The following is a 12,827-nucleotide window of genomic DNA, read 5'->3' as shown; positions in this document are numbered from 1 at the left end:
TAAATCTATAGGAAATGGTGAGATTACCAAGTGAGGTAGTACAGAGGATGAAGAGAAGAGGGCCCAGGACAGAACACTGAGGGACATCTGTGTTTGGAGAACTATCTAAGGCCGTTCATTTCAAACATGTGGGATGGCCAACACAGAAGCACAGAGATCAGAGATGGTGAAGAACAGGGAGAAGCATAGACTACAGGATCTCTGAGTTCCCGTCTTGTCCAAGTCCCTCATTTTACAGATGAAGAAACTGAGGTTCAGAGAGATTGGTTACATAGATACTAAATGTAAGATGGATTTTAATTCAACTTTGTTCTGGTTCTGAGTGATGGAATCCTAATAAAGCTGTCCCCATCCCCAACATTCTTTCTTATAGGCCCCACTGAACAGCAGGCATGCCCTGATTTAACCACACAATCTGGCTATAACCACACCTCAGGCCCCCAGACTCAATACAGCCACTGCCCTCAGATCCAATTCATGTATTTGAACAGGTGTGTTCTCGTGCTCAACCACAATCACATTGTTTATTTAGCCCAAGACAGGACAACAATACCTAACCAATCAGAAAGCAGCACAACCAGGATGTTTGACCACTGAATCATCGAAGATACCTCTCCCTATTACTAATCCCTTGACAAACCCCTCTTGCCTTTTTAATATTCATATTTTTTTGTTGTGCAATCGGTGTCATTACACTATAAATTTGCCTGTTTTGTCTTACTAAGGTCCTGGTTTATAAGCCCACTTCTGAGGGGCGCCAAGCCTCAATAAATACCGGTACTTGGATTAGAGGTGGTCTGACTCCGAATTTTTTGAGACAGTGCCAGCACAACACACTATGAAATCACAGCATGAGTTCACTGCAACATACAGTCTCTCATGTATATGATGGATCATCCACATATAGATACAAGTTGACCAACACTTGTTGAGTATCTAGCCTATGCCTGGCACATAATAAATATCTGACAAGCTAATTGCTTAAATAAATTCATATAATTTAAAATAAGCGTGACTCATACTCACCAAAGGTATTTTCCACTGTCAAGGATGTACAGCACAGATTCCAAACAGAAGAAAAAATTCCTGTATATTTTAAGTTTCTCCCAAAGTTCCTGTTTGTGGATGACATTAGGATGATTGTATCACCCCAAAACATAGCAGAGTCGTATAAATGAAACTCAACATCACTCAAAAGAACCTGTCCTAATTAGCTGCACAGAAAAAAAAGTGGATGAAGAATGATTTTTTTCACCCAAAAAACAAAACAAGAAATCAACAAAAAAGAACTCCCTCCTACCCCCTCCTTAACTTTGATATGAACTGAAATGCAGAAATCATAGAACTCTGATTTATGATCAGCACAGATCTCTTATTGAATAAATGAAGCTCAAAATTGAGTGGGGGGGGAAGTAGTCAAACTATATAATATTTTGGAAACTTCTCAGTACTTTCAGTGATCCTAGGCTGTCTCCTGAAACAAGACTTCATATTTTAAACTCCAGTATTGACTCCATGATACAATATGACTCTGATACTTAGAATTCTACAATCTCTGAAGAATGAAACATTAAGATGACCCAAAGGAGCCATATGGTAACCAAAAGAAAGCTACAGGAGATAACTGCTAGTGTCTTCTGTACAAAAAAATTATGTTAAAAGATATAATTCAGGAGATGTTTTATTTGAAAAAGAGGTGAGCTTGTCAAGTAGTGTGGACAAAAGATTATAGCTGAATAGTCTAAGTACTATATTGGTACTCAAATAATTTTTAATTTTTCATTTCATTTTTATTACTACGAACTTAAAAATACCAAAAATATGAATATTCTCCATAAAAAGAAAAGAAAAGAAGACAACATATGAAGCTGCAAATCTTTACTACACAGAACTGGGAGGGTTTTTTTGCATATTCAAATTTAACATGACAGTTCTATCACTATCCTTACTAAGATGCCCATCTCAATTTCCTTGTGCTATACACACACACACACAATGATTTCATTTACTCTTTTCTTCCTTTTAAAAGCATTAATATCACCATCTACACATATACCAACCCCCAAATAACCAAAAGTCCTCACTTCTACCAAATAAGTATAGTCATGTAAAATAAATCCATATATAGCTTATGTCTGAAAATGCATGTCTCACATCACCATGAGAAGTAGAGAATTTGATTTATCATCAGTCTCGTGGTATTGTGATTGGTCGTTGTGCTGACAACAGATCTTTTCCTTCATAGTGTTATAAATATTGTATAAATTTTTCCTTTGGTTCTGCTCATTAGTTTTCATCATTTTATCCAAGTCCTCAGGATTTTCTGAATCCATCTCATTTCACCATTTCTTATGGTAGAAAAATATTCAGTGGATTCAATAGAATATACACTCATAGACGACAGTTTGTTGAGCCATCTCCCAGTAGATGGATACCCTCTTTGTTTCCATTTCTTTGATAAAACAGAAGTGCTGCTTTAAATATTTTTGTACATGTAAGTCCTGTTATTCTTTCCTGAACCTCTTCAAAGTAGGAGCATAATGGTATTGTTGGATCAAAGAGTATGTTACATTTACTGCATTTGGTGGGGGGGGGGGATATAATTCCAAACTCCTTTCCAGATTAGTTGGACAATCTCATAGATCCACCAACAGTACCAAAGTAATCCTGTCCTTCCACAGCCCCTGACACAATAATAATTTTACTTTTCTGTCATCTTTATCGATATGGTGGGCATGAGGTAAAGGCACAGACTTGTTTCAGTTTTCCTTGATCTTATTATCAATGATTTGCAGCATTTCTCACATGGCTTTTGATTGCTTGACTTTCTTATTTTAAAACTTGCCTATTCTTTAAAACCTACAGATTGTTTTATTGACTACTTAGGAAAGGTGAACAAGCATTAGTTAATGAGAAGCCATGGATAGGTTTTGATCTACACCACTGGAGGAAATAACAACATTAGTCAGACATCAGATCCAATGAAGTCTTCAAGTACAGTTTATAACGTATAATGTTTCTGATAAACAAGGAAATACAGAATAAGCCATAATCTAAAGTTGCTATACAAACATTAAGAGAATAAATTTTTGGAGTTTTGATTCAATTTTGAGATAGGATATGCATTAAATTTACCACACATACCCATCTTGTAGGAGTACAAGCCCCCAAGCTCAATCAGGACATCCATATCAATAATTACCATAGGTGCCACTGGGAAATTTCCCCCTCTCACTTTCCCTCCCACATTGTTCCCTGACCTTCAGATCACCTTGTGGCCACAGCTGGTGTCCCTCAGCTGGCACTGTTGTCCTTGCCTGGCTCTGTACTCTGGGTCCATGGCTCTCCCTCTCCTTCAACTCCTACCCATTTTCAATGAGACAGAGTCTTGGAGGATAAGGAGGGATGGTTTTCAATTTGCATCCCAGATCTTATTATATCATCTTTCTCCCCAAACCCATCTCCCTTCTGAATTTCCATGTTACTGTCTAGAATACTGCCATTCTTCTGGTTGCTCAAGTTCAGAACTTCATGGTCATCTTCAGTTCTTCTCTTTTCACTCAGCATCCTTCAATGTCTAATGGATCAGTCAGTCAACAAGAATTTAAGTTCTTATGATGTCAGGTACTGTGCTGAGAGCTGTGAAGCCAAAAAAATATAAAAATCTAGGCTCTACCTTCAAAGAGTTCACATTCAAATGATGGTGCAGGGTAAGGATGTTGCCACTGCTACCTCCACAACATGTTCCAAACACGTCTCCTCTAGACTCAAACAGTGATCTACCTAGTTCAGGCATTCATGGCCTCTCTCTTCAAATCGCACAGTGACATCCCTGCTTTAATTTTTCCTACTCTGCTCCTTCCTCCAAAAAGCTGACAAAACAATTTTCCTAAAGGATTTATCACTCCTCTAACTCAAAAAACTCCAGTGACCCTCCTTGTGACTCTAGAATCAAACATTATTTCATCCCCTTTCTAATTTCTATTTTTCCACTTTTTTTTTTTAGTAACAAAGTATTTGGTTTCAACAACTTGGATGCCATTTAATTAGATTGTCCATTGATTCCTAACCTATGTCCAGGTCCAGTGTTATGTTGGCAAAGGGCATCATATAGCCTGGCAATTTGGACCAAGCGAAATACGATAGCCCTTAGCAACAAAGCAGTCAACTCCTTTCTCAGTGTACTGTTTGGTAGAAGTTCAGGCATATAGTCAGAACATGAGCTGCAAGAACTGGCTTAAATGATGAAATATCTCCAGGTTTGTCTTTCAATTTCCATTTTCCAGTTAACAAGTAGTTTTTGTTTTTGTACTCTCATCCAGAGACCTCCAGCATAGATTCACTCCAACACAGTAATTTTAAAGGCAGTAAAATTAGATACCCTAATGTATTAAGTAAAGAACACTGTCTACAAGTGGCCACTAGACTAATTAGTGCTCCTGGAAATGGTCCAAAACAGAGAATCTTTTTGCCAACATGCCCTCAGCAGTTTAATTTAACAAACTAAATTACCATCATCTATTCCCTTTTATTTTCCTTTTCCTTTCTAGATTCTACTATTCTTTTTCGCTTTGTAAGCATTGCCTTTCTTGATTTCTTTCCATACCCTTTCATACCTTTCTATCATTCTTTTCCATTTTTCATGCCTGATCATGGAAAGATACTTGATTCACAGAAAATTCAAATGCATGCATGGGCAGCTTGCCAGTCAACTAATTATGCCTACCTTCTGAGAACAACTCAGTGAATGGGGAAAAGTGAACAAGCTTATGTCCCAACCATCTGGTCAGAGTTTATTAAATCCAGATATGCTGCAGTCTAGTGTAAAGTTATTCTCAAGGACTGTATATCTCTCTCTGCATAGTATGCGAATATACCTGTGTACATGTCAACGTGGGTATATCTGTGGGTAACAGTTTTGGAGAGATAGATTTAAAAAGGGATTTGTGGATATTCAGTGAGTGGCTCATGGGTACAGCAAAAATAGCATAAGGTAGCTGTATACATGAATAGGAACCTGAATATATGAATGAAAACTTGCTCATTTACCTGAAAACCAAGATAAGTAACTTCAGATAATAAATCAACAAGAATTTATTAGGAGAGGTGGAGGTGGAAGACAACAGGTTCCCAGCATAAGGAACAACCTATGATATAGATTGTCAAGACTATCAAGTTGAGATAACTGTCAAGAAGGAAGGAAGGAAGGAAGGAAGGAAGGAAGGAAGGAAGGAAGGAAGGAAGGAAGGAAGGAAATAAGGAAGGAAATAAGGAAGGAAATAAGGAAGGAAGGGAGAAAGAAGGAAGGAAGGGAGAAAGAAGGAAGAAAGGAAAGAAAGGAGGGAGGGAAGAAGAGGAGGAAAAAGAAAAAAAGGAAGAAATGACACATTTATTAAGCACCTACTACATATCACAACTGTGTTAAGTGCTTTAGAAATATTATCTAATGAAAAAAGGAGCTAAGATGATACAGTAGAAGCAGGGATCTGCTTGAGCTTTCCCCCAAACCCCTTAAAATACCTGTAAAAAGTGACTCAAAACAAATTCTAGAGCAGCAGAAGCCTCAAAATGACAGAGTGAAACAGATTTCCAGACCAAGGCAATCTGGAACTCCAACAGGAAACATTGTACTAGGTTCAGACCAGATGGAACTGGAGCAGACCTCACAGCACTGAATCACTGGCAGCTTTAGCAGTTTCCAGACTTCTCAAATGAGGGGAAGAGAGGGGAAGTAAGAAGGAATAAGTGAGCCTTACTCTCATTGAATTTGGCTTAAGGAGGGAATAACACACACTCAACTAGGTATGGAAATATATCTTATCCTGCACAAAAGCAGGGGAGAAGGGGATAGGAGAAGAAGGATAATAGAAGAGAAGGCAGGTTGGGGAAAGGGGTAATTAGAAGTAAACACTGTTGTAGGGGCACAGGTCAAGGGAGAGAATGGAATAAATGGAGGACAGGACAGGACAGGATAGAGGGAAATGTGGTTAGTCTTCTGCAACATGACCGCTATGGAAGTGTTTTGCATGGCTACACATGTATGACTTGTATTGAATTGCTTGCTTTCTCAGTGAGGGTAGGCAGAGAGGAAGAAAGGGAGAGAATGTGGAACTCTAAGCTTTAAAAATAAATGTTAAAAATTATTTTTTGCATGCTACTGGGAAATAAGACACACAGGCAATGGGGTATAGAAATCTATCATGTCATACAAGAAAATAGAGAGACTATCAGCAAGCACTATATGCAATGGGGATAACCTAGATGAATTTTCAATAAGATCAGGGGTGAAACAAGGATGTCCATTATCACCACTGTTATTCAATATGGTATTAGAAATGTTAGCTGTAGCAATAAGAGAAGAAAAAATAATTGAAGGAATCAGAATAGACAAGGAAGAAACTAAGTTATCACTCTTTCCAGATGATATGATGATATACTTAGAGAATCCCAGAGAATCAAGTAAAAAACTACTTGAAACAATAAACAACTTTGGCAAAGTTGCATGTTACAAAATAAACCCACACAAATCTTCTGCATTTCTATACATTACTTAACAAAGCTCAACAGCAAGAAATAGAAAGAGAAATCCCATTTAAAGCTAGGGTAGACACTATAAAATATTTGGGAGTCTGCCTGCCAAAACAAACCCAGGGACTATATGAACACAATTACAAAACACTTTTCGCACAAATAAAGTCAGATCTAAGTAAGTGGAAAAATATCAGTTGCTTATGGGAAGGCTGAGCTAACATAATAAAAATGACAATTCTACCTAAATCAATTTACTTATTAAGTGCCATACCAATAAAACTACCAGATAATTATTTTTGGAGCCAGAAAAAATAATATCAAAATTCATCTAGAAGAACAAAAATTCCAGAATATTAAGGAAACTAATGGGAAAAAATGCTAGCGAAGGTGGCCTAGCCCTACCAGAGCTCAGATTGTATTATAAAGCAGCAAGCATCAAAACCACTTGGTATTGAATAAGAAACAGAGGGGTAGACCAGTGGAATAGGTTAGGTACCCAAGACACAATAGTCAGTGAATGTAGCAATCTACTATTTGAGAAATCCAAGGACCCCAGTTTCTGGAATAAGAACTCACCGTTTGACAAAAATTGCTGGGAAAGCTGGATAATAGTGTGGTGGAAACTGACCATAGACCAATGCCTGACACCATACACAAGAATAAAGTCCAAATGGATACATGATCTAGGTATAAAGATTGATACTATAAACAAATTAGGGGAGCAAGGAATAGTGTATTTGTCAGATTTATGGACCAAACAAGAGATAGAGAACATTATGAAGTGCAAAATGGATAATTTTGATTACATTAAATTGAAAAGGTTTTGCACAAACAAACTCAGTGCAACCAAGATTAGGAGAGAAGCAGAAAACTGGAAAAGAATTTTTGCAACTAGGCCTCATTTCTAAAATATATAGAGAATTTAGTCAAACGTACAAGAATACAAGTCATTCCCCAATTGATAAATGGTCAATGGAAATGAACAGGCAGTTTTCAGAGGAAAAAATTAAAGGTATCTATAGTCATATGAAAAAATGCTCTAAATCACTATTGATTAGAGAGATACAAATCAAAACAACTCTGAGGTACTATATCACACCTATCAGATTGGCTAACATGACAAAACAGTAAGATGATAAATGTTGGAGAAGATATAGGAGAGTTGGAACACTAATTCGTTGTTGGAGCTGTGAGCTGATCCAACCATTCTGGAAATCAATTTGGAACTATGCCCAAAGGGCTACAAAAATGTGCATACCCTTTTACCCAGAAATATTACTTCTGGGACTGTATCCCAAAGAGATTATAGAAATGGGAAAGGGTGCCACATGTACAAAAGTATTTATAGCCACTCTCTTTGTGGTGGCCAAAAGCTGGAAATTGAGGGGATGCCTATCAATTGGGGAATGACTGAATAAGTTGTGGTATATGAATGTAATGGAATATTATTGTGCTATAAGAAATGATGAACAGGAAGACTTCAGAGAGGCCTGGAAAGATTTATATGAACTGATGCTGAGTAAAAGGTACAGAACCAGGAGAACTTTGTACACAGCAACAACCACAGTGTGGTTGGAATTTTTCTGGTAGACAGTCTTTCACTACAATGCAAGGACTTAAAAAATTCCTAACTCCTAATTTTTGCCTTTAGGCAAAATGCCTTCCCCATTCAGAGAAAGAACTATGGAATTGGATAGTAGATTGAAACATTGTATTATGTTTTGTTTTGTTTTATGGTTTCTCCCATTCATTTCAATCCTTCTATGCAATATGACTAAGGTGAAAAATGCATTTAATAGGAATGTATGCATAGAACCTATATAAGATTGTGTACCATCTCAGGGAAAAAGTAGGGAGGGAGGGAGGAGGAAGGGAAGAGAGGAGAAAAAATCTAAGATATATATGGAAGTGATTGTAAAACACTGAAAACAAATAAATAAAAAAGAAAAAAGAAAAAAGAAAATAGGGGTGAGGAGGACAGGAGAAGGAGGGTGATACAAGGGAGTACAGACTGGGGGTAGGGGTTGTTGAGGTGAATGCTGTCCTGGGGTGGAGGAAGAGGAGAGACAGGGATAAAATTTGGAATTCAAAATCTTGTGGAAGTTAATGTTGAACTGAAAATAAATTATATAATTAAAAAAACCAAAAAGCCCCACAAATATCCTCTTATTTGATTCTTATAACAAACCTGGGAGATAGGAACAATTAAATGAGTTGCCCAGGGTCATATCAGTAATAAATGTGTATTTGAATTCTGATTTTCCTGACTCTAGGCTTAGCACTCGATCCACTGTGCCATTTAGATAGGAGATAGACCTGCTAGTAGGTCAGCTTTGCTAGAGTGTGTGTGTGTGTGTGTGTGTGTGTGTGTGCGCGTGTGTGTTCATGCATCTGGGTATATGCCTATACATATACATATATATGTATAGGTATACACACACATATATATGCATATGAGAGAGTAAAGTATAAGAAGAAATGTAAGAAGGCACCAGGTTATAAGAAGCTTTAAATGCTAAACAAAGAAATTTAAATTTTATCTTGAGGTAATAGGGAGCCACTCTAGGAACTTAAGGGAAGGGTATGTGTGATATGGTCAGACCTACTTCAGAAAAACCACCCTGGCAGCCTAGTGAAGGTTAGATTGGAGTGGACAGAGACTTGAGGCAAGGAGATCATTGCAATACTCCAGGTGTGAGGTAATGAGTCCCATACCAGAATGCTGGCTATCTGCATGAAGACAAGGGGACATTTAGGAAAGATATTGTGAAGGTAGAAACTGCAAGATTACATCATATTAGCTATGTCTGGTGAGTTCAAGTGAGAAATTGAAAATGACAGACTAATTACCCTTTATTTTTCCCTCATATGCCCTATATTCCAGGTAACTGGCCTATTTGCTATTCTGCTTATAAACATTTTCTTCCATCTCCTTCATTCACTCTTTTACACAGATTGTGTATACCAAATGCCTCACACTTGTCTAGGAAGGAAAAGAATGAATAAATAGACAAAGGAGGAAAGGATCCCTCTCTTTGAATGCACACTCAGTTCAGGCTCAACAGTCTATCGGTCATCAGTCTTTCTGGCTCCTCAGCCAATCAGAAGTCACCATCCCAGTATCAGCCCCTCAGTTATCCATGGCAAGAAGTAACTCACCAGTCCTCCATATATTGAACTGGAATGAAGAAGAGATTATCTGCACATGTTCTACATAACCCACCATGAAAGGAATACCCAATATACACAAAGGCCTTCACTGGCCAGCACTTCCATTAGTAAACAGGAAGCAAAATAGAACGATATGGACTAGTCTTGGTCATTCAACCAATTCTCATATACCCTGGACTAACTCACATCTCTCCATTTTACTTAATGCTTAATATATTATTTATGAGAATTGTTTCTGCCTTACCTATTTATTCATTCAACTATTTTACTCTCTCTTTTAAGATGTATGTATTGTGTCCCTAAAATCGTTTACATTCAGTATTATGAACATCTCAATTTCAGTTCTATTCTATTCATTCCTTTCCATTATATTTCCAAATGGCACCATAAAAGTGTGCTAATCTGGTTCATTCTTCAGTTCTTAACCTTTGGCTTTTATGTCATTTTTATTTGGTGAGATTTTTTTTCTTTATTCCCTACTAGCTAATTTTATCCTTTCTTAAGTTTTTTATGATGTGTCTTCATTTGATATTCTCACAAATTCACCACCCTGTCAAAGAAAAGAGATGAAGCTTATTGTCCAAATTTTACCAGGAAGGAAACAAAGGTACAAATGACCGAGTGACTTACCCAAGCTTTCTAAAGAAGGTTATCTATAGAGTCCTGGATGTTTTTTCCCATTCTAGTTCTGTACTTATAAAAATAATCATTAATTTTCCTCATTTTCATTTGCTAATAATCAAAATCACACATTAAATTTGGTATTATTGTTACATTTGGAAATGATGATTTATTTTCTCAAAGAAAGTATTTCCAGGGACAGGTCAAAAATGAAAATATAATTATAATGACACCCTGTAGAGACAGAGTTATAATATTAAAATGGATTAAACCAGAATGGGAAAAACCTAAACTTTCAAATTATGTGGCAGCATTATTAAGCATGGTACTTGGAATCAGAATTGGGTAAGAATAAGTGCATTTTTCGACTCATGTCTTCCAGGAAGAGAGGAAGTATAACTTTTCTTTCATTGAAATATGTCATATGAGGAATGATGTATACTTCATGATCATTTATGCACTTGAGAAAGCTACAGAATGAGAACAGTAATAATAAAATTGCTAATATCTATGTAGCACTTTAAGTTTTGCAAAGTACTTACACATATACTCATTCGAATCTGGTGTTGCCCTTGTCACCTCATAGATGGACTTATGCAAATAGCCTGCTGGTTGGTCTTCCTGTCTCAAGTGAGCTTCCACTCCTGTCCATCTCCCACTTAGTTATCAAAATGATCTTCCTAAAGCACAAGTCTGACCATCTCTGTCTCTCTCTGTCTCTCTTTCTCTGTCTCTGTTTTTCTGTCTCTGTATCTCTCTGTCTCTCCATCTCTCCGTCTGTCTGTCTCTGTCTCTGTCTCTGTCTCTGTCTCTGTCTCTGTCTCTCTCTCTCTCTCTCTCTCTCTCTCTCTCTCTCTCTCACACACACACACACACACACACACACACACACACACACATTCAATAAACTCCAGTGTCTTCTCACTACTCTACTACCCCACTGGTCTCTTTAATATTCTGTGAACAAAACCCTCCATCTCCAGACTAGGCATTTTCCTTGGATATCTCCATACCTGGTATCCTCTCCCTCTTCCTCTCCCCCTCTTGACTTCTCTGGCTTCCTTATGTCTCAAGTTAAATCCCATCTTTTCAAAAGCTTTTCCGGATCCTTTCAATGCGAGTGCTTTCCTTCTGGAATTACCTCCAGTTTATCCCGTGCGTATCTTGTCTGACTGTAGTCGTTTGCATGTTGTATCCTCCTCCCCATTAAATTGTGTGAGCTCCCTGAGAGCAGCGACTGGATTTACTTTTCTTTGTGTCCTCAATCTTAATATAGAGTCTGGCAGAAAGCATGTGCTAAATGAAGATGTATTCATTTAACTATATCTTATAATAACCTTGAGAGGTAGTTACTAAGAACATTTAAACCTTTTAAAATAAATCATACACTCAAACAGATGAACATGGTGAACTACACTGGAGTATCACAAAAAGGTAGGGCAGCAAGGTAGTGCAGTAGATAGAGTGGCTGGCCTGGAGTCAGGAAGATTCATCTTCCTAAGTTCAAATCTGACCTGTGTTTCTGAATGTAAATTATTTCCAGGTCTCTTTTTTTTTTAAAGGAAGGAAAGAAATAAACTTTTGTCAAATACTCATAAATATTAAATAGTAACTGTTTCTCTTTTACCCAGGAATCCTGAGGGTCTTCCCCTTCAAGTTTGAATGGTGACTTTGGGCCGTCAATCTACTGAATATGCCACTATCTCTAAATAAGAATTGAGTACTAATTTTCCAAGACTACTATGGTGCAACCTGTGAAAGCAAGCAACCTGAAATACAGAGGAGGGCCTGCTGAACAGGTTCTTAAATCTGCTTTTCTAAAAGGAAAGGCAAATTTTGGGGGGTCAACAATCACTTTAATCAAGCACATGTATCATCCACTTAGCTCAGGGGAAAAAGTCAACACCCTGAACTTCAGAGAAAATACAGAGAAATAAAGACCAACAGATAGTGTTTCCAGCTTCCTGACATAAACAATACATACATCACAGAACAGACTGATAACTATCTGACTATACATACATAGTTACCAGAGAGAGAAGCACCAACATCTGGGTTTTCAAAGCCAGGGGGCAGCTTAGAGGCTTCCCAGAGTCTCATCTGGCACACAAACCTTCTTCCAAAAACTAACCCCAAAGTAAAACTTCAGAGTATTTATACATTTGAAAAATGTATAAATTTATATATATAAATTATATAAAAATGTACAAATTTATACATACGAATTATACATATAAAATATAAATTTATACATTTGAAAAATGTACAAATAAGGCATCACAACCCTTGAAAACCAATGCCTCATTAGAAAATTAACAAAAGGTGTGGGCCCCCTCTAACCAAGCTTTCCTTAATGGGCAGGCCCATAAATGGGAGGGGGGGAAGATCTTTAAATTCTCATAATTACCATTACACCACTATATTTGGAAAAACCCTTTCTCCAGCTTTCATTTTAACTGGCTGCATCTCTCCACTTTTTCTAAAATTTCTATCTTTTTTTATTT

This window comes from Notamacropus eugenii, chromosome 4 (genome assembly GCF_028372415.1).
Source record: "Notamacropus eugenii isolate mMacEug1 chromosome 4, mMacEug1.pri_v2, whole genome shotgun sequence".
In the NCBI taxonomy this organism is placed as follows: domain Eukaryota; kingdom Metazoa; phylum Chordata; class Mammalia; order Diprotodontia; family Macropodidae; genus Notamacropus; species Notamacropus eugenii.
The sequence above is the reverse complement of the archived record's forward strand: the minus strand, read 5'-3'. Positions refer to the sequence as shown.